At 45.5% G+C, this 13,753-nt stretch overlaps 1 long non-coding RNA gene across 2 annotated transcripts in view; it reads left to right on the top strand.

Annotated features, from left to right (window-relative positions):
• LOC149204014 (uncharacterized) overlaps positions 1-11,183 on the top strand; it is a 61,760-nt gene extending 50,577 nt beyond the window's left edge. The window contains exon 6 of one of the 2 annotated variants that reach the window (XR_016252353.1): positions 10,839-11,183. This is a non-coding gene — a long non-coding RNA (uncharacterized LOC149204014). The remainder of the gene's footprint in view (positions 1-10,838) is intronic. The other variant, XR_016252351.1, reaches the window with a different exon arrangement.
• The last annotated feature ends 2,570 nt before the right edge of the window (positions 11,184-13,753 follow it).

Here is a 13,753-nt window from a genome sequence, read left to right as displayed (position 1 = left end):
TGCACCACTTCTCTTCACGATTTACATTGCTGTTCATTGAGTTCATAGCACAGGTAGCATAGGTTAATGAATTCTCGTTTTTGGTGACAGTCATAAGCAATTTGTTTTATTTACACTGCTCCACATCATTCCATTTCCTTCTTCTTCGTCTTGACCACGCCTAAAGCCACATCCTTGACCTCTGTTTAGCTCGTTTAGCTTCCAACTCTTCCATTGCCCACGTAGCTTCATTTTCTTGACCTTTCGTTGTTCTAGCCTTCCATCCACCAACCAACTTCGTGCACTCTTTCTCCATCCTATTTCTCTACCCCTGAGCCATCACCAGCTCCATCTCCATCTTACCTGTTCCCCCATACCACTCCATCACTTCACCATCACCCAAAACTTCCACGGTAGGACATCCTGTAGAAGTTAACAGACTTCCTGTAGGATTCCTGAGTTTCCTGTAGGATCCCCTGCAGACATCCTGTAGGAGCCCACACACTCGGTTGCTGAGCATCTGAACGTGAGGAACTTCTGTGGACTGATGCTAAGGATCCCTTGGGACCTCTCCTAGCCCCCTTGACCTTTCCCAAGCTTTCCTTCCCTCTGCACCACCTCTGCACAACCAAACCCTAATAAGAACAAAATCACAATCACTCCAACCATTTAAGCAAAAACATAAAAACAATGTTCTTTTCACTAGAAGTAGTTTAATTTCATGCATTTCACATCACTAGAAGTAATGGCATCATCTTTAGACATTTGCACTCTCACTATTGCATCATAGAGGTTAGAATAGTCAGATTAGGGTTTACTAGGGTTTCCATGCTTTGTTGGCTTTCAGTTTCCTTTTTGCAAAGTAGGTTAACTTTCTTCGAGATAGTTTTCGTCCATCACTCATAAAGCTTCTTCTGAGAGCATATAGAAGTTGGCTTGAGCCCTAGCGGACTTGTGCCAGCTGACCAAGTGACAGCTGCGACAAGAGCTAGTACTTGTGCATACAGCACCGTCGCTTCCAAGTTTGTACGAACTACCGGGTTGATAAAATTAGAGATAGGAAGCCCCAGGAGTTGTAGCATTATTGCTACAATACTGGAGCTCACCATCTTTTTGGCGCCGTTGCCGGGGAAGCGTCAGAGTATTAGTAATTGTTGCTTTTCTTCTATTTTCTTACTCTTGCCTTCTGCTCAGTAGTTTATTTCATTTCCATTCTGCAAAAGTAGCATAGGCATTTCCTACTTTCATAGATTAGCATTTCTTGCTTTCATAGATTAGCATTTCCTGCTTTCATAGATTAGCATTTCCTGCTTTCATAGATTAGCCTTTCAATTCCGCAATTTCAATTCTGCAAGCATAAATTAGCATTTCCATTCCTGCAATTTCATTTGAGCAAAGTAGACTAGTTCTTTCCTGCTTTCAATTTAATTCTGCATCTTCATTTCAGTAAGATAGTTAGTTGTAGATCACTCTGTTTCAGTTTTGCAGATACCAAAGAAAAAAGCAAAAGCAATCAAAAAAGAAAAGTCTTTTCCATTTCATGCCTCGTAGGAACCGAGATAAATCAGGCAAATTCCTACCCAACACCCCCACCACATCACTGAGTCACCCTTCTCTCTTCTTTGGTGACAGTGACCCAGAGGAACCTATAGGTGAACATCCTGAGATATATGAAGATCCTATAGAAGAAGAAGAGTTAGAGACCACTCCATCTGAAGCTATGGCTGACAATAGAAGAGAAGATGAGAGAATAGAAGGTGCCTTCCCCATCCGAGAGACCAATGGAGAGATGAAAATGAAGAACATTAGCCCCTCCGCCTTACCTCACTTCCATGGACTGACCACTGAGGATCCTGATACCTTCTTGTTTGAGTTTGTTGTCCTTTGTAGAACCTATGACTATATTGAAGATGAGCAAAAGCTGAAACTCTTCCCTTCAACTCTTAAGGATGCAGCATTACGCTGGTTCATGGGGTTACCTGGGAATAGTATCACTACTTGGGCTCAGATGCAGCAAGCTTTCAATACCAAGTACAGGGATTACTGTAGGTCCAAGGAAACCAAGGGAGAAATCTTTCGGATGACCATGGGAAATGATGAGTCCTTAGAGGATTATGAGGAGAGATTCCAACTTAGCTATAAGCGGGCCAGGTGCACACTTGACCCTGAATCCCTCAAGTTGGTCCTGCTGCGAGGAGTCCCTGAAGACCTCTTAGATACCCTTCACATGTTAGCTGGGGGGGACATTTACCAACTGCCTTATGAGGACATCAAGACTGTGTTTAGAAACCACTCCAGGGCAGCTAGGAAACGAGGTAGAGGAAATCTCCTCTCCACTAGTGTCCCTTTCTCCAAACATGAGTTTACAAACCAATTAGAAGATCTTAAGAGTGAGGTGAGACAGACCATTGCCATGCAGCTGGACACATTCAGGATCCAGCAAAAGAAAGAAGAAGCTGAGAGAGCCTTGGCTGTCTTCTGCCCTAGGTGCACAAGGAGACACCCTAAGAACGAATGCCCATTGCATTCGGTCGAGGTGTGTTTCGTTTGTGAGGAGGGCCATCCCACAAATCAGTGTCCAACCTTACCTGGGTTTAAAGCCATGTACCAAGGGACAGAAGCCCCCACCGAACCTCTCTATTTCATCAACCAAAGGAGGCCACAAGGATCTAGACCTTATCAGCAGGGAATGCAAGGGGCACCTCAAGCTTATTACAGCCCCAACCAATCGACTCCTATGCCTTCCTGGGGTCCCCCTGCTCATCCTTCCTGGTCCATGCCTCCTCCATGGTCTTATCCACCTCAGTACCCTACTCAACCTACTTCTCATTCATATCATTCACATGCCCAGCCACAGCCTCAGTGGAATGCACCTCAGTCGGGGTGGAGGCCCCAATACAACACTCCTCCTGCCATTTTGCCTCCACCACCAGTTCAACCTCAGCCTTTACCTCCTGCTCCTCCAAGGCAACCTCAAATGCCTGCTCAACCGAACCCGAACCCCAACAATAGACAGGCTCAGCAGGTATACACTGGGGAAACCTCATGCCCTACCTATGCTGTGGAGATCCAGGAGATCAATCTTCGATCTGGAAAGACTCTTCCAGATCGCCAACCTCCTCCCCCAGAGGATGAGGAAGATAAACAGGAAAGTGAACCAAAGGCTATTCCACCCTTTCCTGAGAGACTAACAGCCACCACACAACCCAACCCAGAGGAGGATGAGCTTCTGGGTGAGCTCAAGCAGTTGTGTGTGAAAATACCACTTCTCCAAGCCATCAAGGATGTGCCAATATAAAACAAACTGGTTAAGGAAAAGTGTTTCAAACACCCAGGCAGGCGGAAGAAAGATGCTTCAACCATTAATGTCATAGGACAACTGTCTGACCTTATGCTAGGACAAGTCATCTGCCCAAAGTACCTAGATCCTGGAAGTCCTGTAGTAGATGTCCACATCAATGGCACCATCATACCTCACACCTTGATTGATCTGGGGGCTGCTATTAATGTGATGACCAGGGATACCATGCTCAAACTCAATCTTCAGGATTCCTTGAGGAAGACCTCGACAGTACTGCAACTAGCAGATCGCTCCACCGTGACTCCCGAAGGGATTGTGGAGGATGTCTTGGTCTCTATTGACTCTTGGGAATACCCTGCAGACTTCCTGGTTCTGCAACCAAAGGCAAAGCTTACTGGATATCCTCTCATTTTGGGAAGGCCTTGGTTAGCTACTGCAGATGCTTACATAAGTTGTCGTGCAGGAAACATGACCATCAAAAATGGTCCCATGTCCAAGCAGCTAGTCCTATACCCTCCTGCCCAACCCTCCTTAGAGCATGACTTACCACTCTGGTTAGAAGAAGGAGAGGAAGACGAGGTGTACTCAGCACCTCTGTGCACCCTAGATGGCACTAGAAGAGACCCTCCAACCGAGGATGACTTGATCGAGACCCTGATCCAGAGTCCACCTTCCAGTGCACTATCCTTAGAGAAATTGGTGGAGGATGCCCAAGCTAGCACCTTAGTGGATCTTTGTACAACCAACCCTGTCACTCCCAGAGTCAAGAATGTGGAGTTCGGCCCTGAGAGAGCATTGAAGATCAGCTCCTCCCTATCTCCTTCTCAGGAAAAGGAGTTGTGTAGCCTGTTGGCCAGCCACCTAGATGCTTTTGCTTGGAGCTATAAGGAGATGAAAGGAGTCCATCCCTCGGTCTGTACCCATCACATATACATCAAAGAGGATTGTAAACTGGTTAGGCAACCCCAGAGGAGAATGAATCCAGCCCTTAAGGACATTGTCAAGGAAGAACTGCAAAAACTGTTGGATGCCGGATTCATCTACCCCATCTCAGATAGTGAATGGGTGTCCCCTCTGGTCTTGGTTCCCAAAAAAAATGGAAAATGGAGAATCTGTGTGGACTACCGAGAACTGAACAAAGCTACCAAGAAAGACCATTTCCCTCTACCTTTCATAGATCAAGTGTTGGATGGACTGGCAGGAAAGAAGTTCTTCTCTTTCCTGGATGGGTTTAGCGGGTACAACCAGATTCAAATCAGCCCGGAAGACCAAGATAAGACCACCTTCACTTGTCCTTGGGGTACCTTTGCCTACCGTGTCCTTCCCTTTGGGCTATGCAATGCTCCTGCTACCTTCCAGAGAGCTGTCTTAAGCATCTTCTCGGAGCTGGTCCATGATGCAGTGGAAATCTATATGGATGACTTTACTCCTTATGAGGCCAACTTCCAGGAAGCATTGTCCAATCTGGGAAAAGTCCTAACCAAATGCATCGAGATGAACTTTTCCTTAGTCCTGAAAAATGTGAATTCCTAATGACTGAAGGGACCATGCTAGGCCATACCATTTCTTGCCAAGGGTTACAGGTGGATCCTAACAAAATTGCTCTAATCAAGAAGGTTCCACCTCCACAAAAGGTAAGAGATGTTCGGATTTTCTTGGGATTAGCGGGATATTACCGGAGATTCATTAAGGACTTCAGCAAGCTAGCCTCGCCATTGTTTGGCCTGTTGGCAAAAGATGTGGAGTTTAAATGGACTGACGATTGTCAGAAGAGTTTGAATGAATTAAAGGACAAGTTGGTGTCAGCCCCAATCCTGAGAGGTCCAAACTGGGCCCTACCTTTCCACATCCACACTGATGCCTCGAACAAAGCCATAGGTGCAGCTTTAGGACAAGTTGAGCAAAAACTTCCATATGCCATTTACTTTGTTAGCAAAAACTTGTCCAAAGCTGAGCTGAATTACACTGTAACCGAGAAAGAATTCTTAGCTGTGGTCCATGCACTGAACAAGTTCCGACATTATATCACTGGCTATCAAACATTTGTACATACTGACCATGCTGCAATCAGATATTTAATGAATAAACCAGATGTGAATGCTCGTATTATTAGATGGTTACTTTTATTGCAGCAGTTTGATTTGACCATTGTTGACAAACCAGGTAGAGAAAATGTTGTTGCTGACTTTTTATCTAGATTGGATTTGTCTGCAGATGAGGATGGAACAGTGGATGACCAGATGCCCGATGAACATCTGTTTGCTATTTCAGTACTCTCTCCATGGTTTGTTGATATAGCAAACTACCTTGTTTCAGCACAGTTCCCTCCACACCTATCTTCGAGAGAGAAGAGCAGAATCATCAGAAAAAGTGCCTCATTTACTTGGATCGGGGGCAATCTGTTCAAGCTTGGCCCCGATCAGATCTTAAGGCGTTGTGTAAGGGAGGAGGAAGTCTTTGATATCCTCCTCACCTGCAATGATGGGCCTTGTGGAGGACATTTTGCAGCAAAGAGAACTGCCTTCAAAATCCTGCAGGCAGGCTACTATTGGCCCACACTTCATCAAGATGTCAGAAGATATGTCAGCCAGTGTGACCAATGCCAAAGAATGGGGAAACCGACCCAAAGGGATGAGATGCCTCTCCAACCTCAGGTGACTCTTGAGCCATTTGAGAAGTGGGGTATGGACTTTGTGGGCCCAATCAACCCTCCTTCGAGGCAAAGGTCTTACATCATTGTGTGCACCGACTACCTGACAAAGTGGGCAGAGACCAAAGCAATCAAAGCAGCAACAGAAGAAAAGGTGGCCGAGTTCTTAAGAGAAAACATCTTCTATAAGTTTGGCTATCCAAGAGAGCTGGTCACCGATCAAGGGAGCCAGTTCACCTCCAACCTGGTTGAAGATCTACTAGCTCATCACAAGATCAAGCATAGGACTTCCACCCCCTATCACCCTCAAGAAAATGGGCAGGTGGAAGTCACCAATAGAGCATTAGAAGGGATCCTGACTAAGGTGGTGAGCAGCAGCAGAAAGGACTGGGCAGATCGCCTGGTTGAAGCCACATGGGCTTACAACACCACTTGGAAGACCACCACCGGCTTCACACCTTATGAGCTGGTCTATGGGAAGAAAGCTTTGTTGTCCATTGAGTTTGAATACAACACTTTGAGGATGGCAGCTCAGTTGGACCTAGATCTCAGCCATGCACAACAAGAGAGGTTATTGCAGCTGAATGGACTGGATGAGCACCGAATGCAGGCCCTCCTTCACTCAGAAGTGGTTCAACTTCAGAGAAAGGTATGGCATGACCAACATCTCCATGACAAGCAGTTTCAGCCGGGAGATTGGGCTTTGTTGTATGACTCCAGATACAAAGATTTCAAGGGGAAGCTGAGAACCAGATGGCTAGGGCCATATTCAGTGGAAAAATGTCATGACAATGGATCTGTTCTTATTCGGACCATTGATGAGGAAGCCATCCCCATGCTTGTCAATGGGCATCGATTGAAGATCTACAGGAAGCCTCTCTCAAGACAAGAGTTCATCAAAACTATGGAGAAGGCAGTGCTGGTCATAGAGAAGGGTTCTGCCTCTACTTTGGGCATACCCTGAAGAATCTAAAAAAAAAAAATAATAATAAAGATCCTTGGGTGAAAACCTTTCTGAGGCGCCCAAGGCAGGTGATAGGGGTGAAAACCTCATTGAGGCGCCCCTATTGTCTTTCAAAAAAAAAAAAAAAAAGAGATAAAGATTCAAAAAGATCCTTGAGTGAAAACCTCTTTGAGGCGCTTAAGGCAGATGGCAAGGGTGAAAACCTCAATGAGGCGCCCCTGCGATCTTTCAAAAAAAAAAAAAAAAAAACAAGATCAGCAAGTTTATCATGTGAAAATTGCATGCAGATTGCAAGTGTTCTATGGAGGAGAGGGAGCCTCTCAACTCAAAGCCAAGGGTCCTCATCATGCAGCCAGGACACCTCACCAGCACCCCCTCCAAGAATACTCATTTTTTCCAAGGTATGTGCAATTTTATTACAGCTTGAGTCTTCTACGGGAAGATGCAGATTTTCTACAGGAAGATGCAGATTTTCTACAGGAAGGTGCAGACTTTCTACAGGAAGCGCAGCCTTTCTACAGGAAGCTCTGTATTTCTACAGGAAACTTCCTGTAGAAGCTCAGAACGGCCCAGAATTCATTTCATGAGGAGATCTAACGGCTAAGGATCGGTTTGGACGCATGCAAGCCACTGTTGACACCCTTGCACATTGCTGTTATCTTGTTCCACCGTCCTTGTCGACATGCAACAAGATTGCCTGCATCAGCAAAGCAGATCGATGAGTTCTCAAAAAAAGGCAAATTGTAAATGAAACAAACGCTAGAGATCTCACACAATATTCATCACAGTCATCCAGAAGCTCCGGGAGCGTGATCATGAGGCCATCCATCATCGTGCAGCATGCACCCAAGGAGGAAGAACTGTTCCAAGACATCCCGCGGGAGTCCTGTAACAGTTGAGCCTGCTAGAGTGGATACTCTTCACAGCGCTGGCCATATACAGTGAAACGCGGGCACATGCAACCAAAGCGTCCAATCCATCGGGCAGCCTACAACCATGAACCTCCGAGACTGTGTAAGTTCGCCAGCAGCAGGTAAATCGACTCATCAGCGTGCAAAGAACCGAAACATCGTGTGCAGCCGCGCAGGTAAGTGTCTCGACCCTTCCTTCCCTCAGATTGCATGAATGTTACTTTGATTGATTGCTAAGTGTAAAGGTGAATGGGTTGAGCGGCCGTATGGCCACTTGGCCGGCCACGTCGGCCAGTTAATGGTCTAGATTGGATGTGTGAGTGGCGGCCATGACAAAAAAAGAATGGGCAGCATGCACGTGAGAAATCCCGTCGGGGAAAGAATGATTAACAGAAAAAGGCGGCGGCAGATCCGCGGGAATTGATGCGGCAGCAAGTGAACGCACAGTTGAATGATGGGGACGATGTCACCCAACGGTCCGGCGGGGACAGCTCATCCCCGCGCCACGGATTTCGCCAATTCAAAATCTAATCGGCTAGATTGCCCGCATGCATTTATCAACCACCGTTTTGAACTCGAGCGGCTATCCAGACCTTTCTGCAGTTCGATACGCCGAGCCTTTGGCTATCAGAACGCTTGTGAAGCACGCTCAGAGCGCAGGCCAACTGCAGTCATCCCGAAAATCGCGCGCTGCATTCTACAGGAACGCTCATTCTACAGGAACGCGCTCATTCTACAGGAACGTTGTTTCTACAGGAACGCAGTTTCTACAGGAAAGCGGGTGCCTCACGTAAAAAGGTGGCAAATTGAAAAGGTAACCCTGAACTCTTCATGCAACTGGTTATTAAAGGTGGCAAAATCGTCGTCCACAGTTTGGTTATAGAAAAGTGGTGGAATTGTTGTCTGCTGTGTCTATACTGTCATTCTACAGGATGTCAGGGTAATTAGACTGTGTTAAGTTCCTCAGGGATAAATTTTGTGGGTTATGTGCATGACAGAAGCGTAATTCTACGCTCTGTCTCAGTGGACCAAATCTCTTCCACAATCACCACCTCGGGGTAAGGAAGCTGTGTTATCATGCCGGGTGGGTTTATTAGACGAGAACCCACTGATTCAGCCAAGTTAAGGGGAAATCAGGAGGTGGTGGAGCTCTTCACACGAGCACAATGGATATCATTTTGTGATAAGCTGCAGGGTTACGACGATGAAGTGGCCGAGGAATTCTTGCAGGCTCTGAGGCCGAAATCCAAGACACTGGCCACAGTAAATTTCAGGGGCCTAAGCCTCAAGCTCACCTCGCAATATATCAGTAGAATCACTGAACTTCCAATGGGTCTGCCGTGGGATAAGGAAGAACGGAAGTTGAGCCAGCAAGCCAAGAAAGAATTCTTTCCACCTGAGGAGGAATTCTCGGAGGACAAAAATGGGGTGCGAAGAACAAGTTTGTTGCCACCATGGAACGAAGTCAGCCTGCAAATCATGAAGTATATAACCTGTGAAGGTCGTTATAGCATCGTGTATGCATATCACTTTCGGTTGCTCACTGAATTAAGGCACCGGATTGATCTTCCTGTAGAACAGAAACTGAGCATTCCTTATTTCCTGCTACAGTCTCTAATTGAGTGTGCCACAAAGCTCAAAGAAGGCATACCAGATCAGGTAGCCCACCATGGGTTGATCAAGCTTCTTGTGGAGGATGCACTCCATTCATATAAGGTTCCCCTCTCATGGGAATCATTCAGAAATTTAACAAGAGATGGAGACATAAGGATGCTGGCTGAAGAAGGTGGTTCCTCTAGCAGTGAGGAAAAAGAATCAGTGGCTGAGGGAAAGAAGGAAACGAGCCCGAGGACCCCGACCACAGTGCAGAAGCAAAAGCGGGAGAAGAAGCAAAAGGAAAGGGATGCTGAGGAGAAAGCTGACTCACCCATCTTGTCAGCAAGGGAGAAAAGGTTGCAGAGCAGAATGGACAAAGCTGGAGAGGTCCACGTCAGCCCAAGTCCCTCATCAGCACCCGCAACAAAACAAAAAGATAAAACCCCTGCAGCAAAGCAAGCCAAAGTGGAGACACCTGTACCTACAGGAAAACAGAAGCAGGCTTCTACAGGAAGCCCGAGAACAGCGTCTACAGGAAAGCAGAAACAGGCTTCTACAGGAAGCCCAAAAATAGAGACGCAGGCTTCTACAGGAAGCCCAAAAACAGAGAAAGGGTCTTCCACAGGAAGCCCGACATTGGTCAAACCAGGGTCTTCTACAGGAAGCCCAAAATTAGTAAAGAAAGGGTCTTCTACAGGAGGGCCGAAAGTGGATAAAGCAGGGTCTTCTACAGGAAGCCCGAAATCAGAAAGGAAGGGGCCTTCTACAGGGAGCCCTGGGAAAGTAAAAAGCAAGAAAGAGAAGGCTGGCATTCTCGAAAAGGAGGCAGCAGCTGCGCTGGCCGCCCTCAGTACACCTGCAAAGCCAAAGGAGAAGAGAGAGAGGGAGATCCCTCTACCTTTTGAACCCAGGAGAAGTCAAAGAATCAAAACGGGCAAGCCGCAGCCTCCACCCAGCAGCCAAACCACTTTAGGGAGTGTCCCTACTTCACCCAGTGAGAAATCTCCCTCTAAAACATCAGCCACCCCCGAGAAGGGAAGCCTAAAAGTAACTTCCTGGACTCGAAAGATAGGCCAATCGGCTTCCGAAGCCCAGCTCAAGGAAACGGGAAAGAGGGAAGAAGTTCCACCCTCGTCACCACCAGGGGCAGAAAAGGCAGGGCCACCAAAAACAGGAAAGGAAGAGCATGTTCCGGTCCCTAGTTCTCGGCCAAGGACAAGGAGCAGGAGCAAGGTTGCTCAAGGATGAGCAAATGTTTTAGCTGGGGGGTGATGATGAGCCCCAATTTTTGGTACAATTTGGGCTCATATTGGCCTACTTTACTTGCTCAACCATTCATCTTTTATCACTTATGCATTCATTTCTTAGTATATTCGTGTTGTTTGTAGGAAGAAGGGCAGGCATTATATCTATGTGGCTAATACATGGTGATTTCAGGTTTTTGGCATTAAAGAGAGCAAAAGACCACGTAAATGGAGACAAGGAGACAGCAAAGGTGACGTTGCAGGTTTATAGGGAGGTTGTCTACAGCCTTAAATGACTTCCCTCGTAATTTTCACCTTAACTCCGAGCTCCAACAGCTCTCCCCACCGAGCTCAAAGGCAGCCAACATGTTCTACAGGATCAGCAGTTTACAGCAGTTAGACTTTCAGTTGGACAGCCAAGCCCCACGAATGAAGGAAGCCAGCTTGATCTTCATTGTGTATAAATATGCAGGCCGTAGCCTATGTTAGGAGCTTTTTGAACCTTTGGATTACTATTGTAATTTCTGAGCACGAGTTACAAGCTCGGTGTTTGTTTTTGTGTAAGCCAGTTTTGGCATGACATTAGACTTTTGATTATGAATAAAGGCAAGCAGATTTGGATCTAGTTCTGAGCTTTTAAGGGAGCTATAGCTCTCAGGTTAGGGCCCAACCTGAGAGCAATAGACCTCCTCTGTTTTGTAGTGTTATTTGCCTTTCGTTCCAGCACTTTGTTTCCTTGTTTTAACATGCATTTCAAGAGCACAGTTTGATGATTTGATTTCTTTAATGAGATTGAGTAGGATTAGCTTATGGTTAAATTGCTTTCAGTTGCTTAGCTAGAATAGGAGGATTGTAATTTACTGGAGCTCCAAGAAAAAGGTTGAGAGAGACCCCACTGCCATCTCTGTTTGGAGATTGGGGTGCAGTCTACACCAACCACCAAAAAAACGCAGTCTTTTACCTTTATGCAAGCTGCAACACGGTCATTTTCATTAGAGATCTTTCCATGCACTTCAATCTTGAGCCATACTCCTTCATCACAACTTCATGCACAACTTCTCTTCACGGTTTACATTGCTGTTCATTGAGTTCATAGCACAGGTAGCATAGGTTAATGAATTCTCGTTTTTGGTGACAGTCATAAGCAATTTGTTTTATTTACACTGCTCCACATCATTCCATTTCCTTCTTCTTCGTCTTGACCACGCCTAAAGCCACATCCTTGACCTCTGTTCAGCTCATTTAGTTTCCAACTCTTCCATTGCCCACGTAGCTTCATTTTCTTGACCTTTCGTTGTTCTAGCCTTCCATCCACCAACCAACTTCGTGCACTCTTTCTCCATCCTATTTCTCTACCCCTGAGCCATCACCAGCTCCATCTCCATCTTACTTGTTCCCCCATACCACTCCATCACTTCACCATCACCCAAAACTTCCACAGTAGGACATCCTGTCGAAGTTAACAGACTTCCTGTAGGATTCCTGAGTTTCCTGTAGGATCCCCTGCAGACATCATGTAGGAGCCCACACACTCGGTTGCTGAGCATCTGAATGTGAGGAACTTCTGTGGACTGATGCTAAGGATCCCTTGGGACCTCTCCTAGCCCCCTTGACCTTTCCCAAGCTTTCCTTCCCTCTGCACCACCTCTGTACAACCAAACCCTAATAAGAACAAAATCACAATCACTCCAACCATTTAAGCAAAAACATAAAAACAATGTTCTTTTCACTAGAAGTAGTTTAATTTCATGCATTTCACATCACTAGAAGTAATGGCATCATCTTTAGACATTTGCACTCTCACTATTGCATCATAGAGGTTAGACTAGTCAGATTAGGGTTTACTAGGGTTTCCATGCTTTGTTGGCTTTCAGTTTCCTTTTTGCAAAGTAGGTTAACTTTCTTCGAGATAGCTTTCGTCCATCACTCATAAAGCTTCTTCTGAGAGCATATAGAAGTTGGCTTGAGCCCTAGCGGACTTGTGCCAGCTGACCAAGTGACAGCTGCGACAAGAGCTAGTACTTGTGCATACAGCACCGTCGCTTCCAAGTTTGTACAAACTACCGGGTTGATAAAATTAGAGATAGGAAGCCCCAGGAGTTGTAGCATTATTGCCACAATACTGGAGCTCACCAACGAACTCGCCTGGGCAATGTTTGGGAAGCATTATAAAGCACCTAGGCAGTGTCTAGGGAGTGTTAGTCCTGAAACTAACTCATTTGGCCAGTGTCTAGTGAGCGTTACCCTGCCCTAAGTATCTCAAACAAAAATGCGACCCAGGGATAGGTAGTCTGAGTGGCTGACTTGTCTTCTGAAGGTTATGTGGATGATGTTGGATGACTGTGTGTGATGTCCCGTAGATTCCATTTCCTTAATGTCACCAAGGATGTTGAATCTTATCATAGTGACCTCTTGTCGCATGTTTACCCTGGTTGGCCAGTTGCTTGGGTACATGTGGGAGGAGGGTGTTACAAATGGTTACATATTGTTATATGTCACTTACATGTTGTTGTATGTCACCTAATTACATCCTTGTATGCTAGGTTGCATTCTTGTATGTTTGATTACATGTATCTTTCTTGTAGGTTAGTTACAAGAATTGATCGTTTACATTCGACTACATGTGTTTATGCATATGTGTATTTTGTTAGGCATTGCTTATGCATATTATTTGTTGCATGTGGAAATGCGTACAATGGAGTAATGTTTTTTGCTATCATGCATGAGGTCATGGTTTGTGTAGTTGATATGGTCATGCATTGATGATTTGACCCTCACTAGAATGACATGTATATGGTTTTGTACTCGTGACTTATATATCTATATGCAGTGGTTATGCATGTATGGTCTTGGTTATAATTATGCATGAATAGTAGGTCAAACATATCTTATGAAATCACGGTATACAATTTAGGTTATCAGGGTGATTTTGGTATGTTATAATGATAATGTGTTGGCTGAGATAGAACGAGTGATACAAATCATCATAATGAGGTTGTAACATTGGAATTTTGGGTAAGTGCAGATTTTCATACAGGTATTGTATGTTGGCATGCATGTATGTAAGTTAAGTATTATTATATGCGTTAGCTTTGTGTACATATCTTT

Source organism: Pinus tabuliformis, chromosome 1_2, assembly GCF_031772625.1.
Source record: "Pinus tabuliformis cultivar Carrire ecotype Pingquan chromosome 1_2, CPIR1, whole genome shotgun sequence".
Taxonomy (NCBI): Eukaryota; Viridiplantae; Streptophyta; class Pinopsida; order Pinales; family Pinaceae; genus Pinus; species Pinus tabuliformis.
The sequence above is the reverse complement of the archived record's forward strand: the minus strand, read 5'-3'. Positions and strand labels throughout refer to the sequence as shown.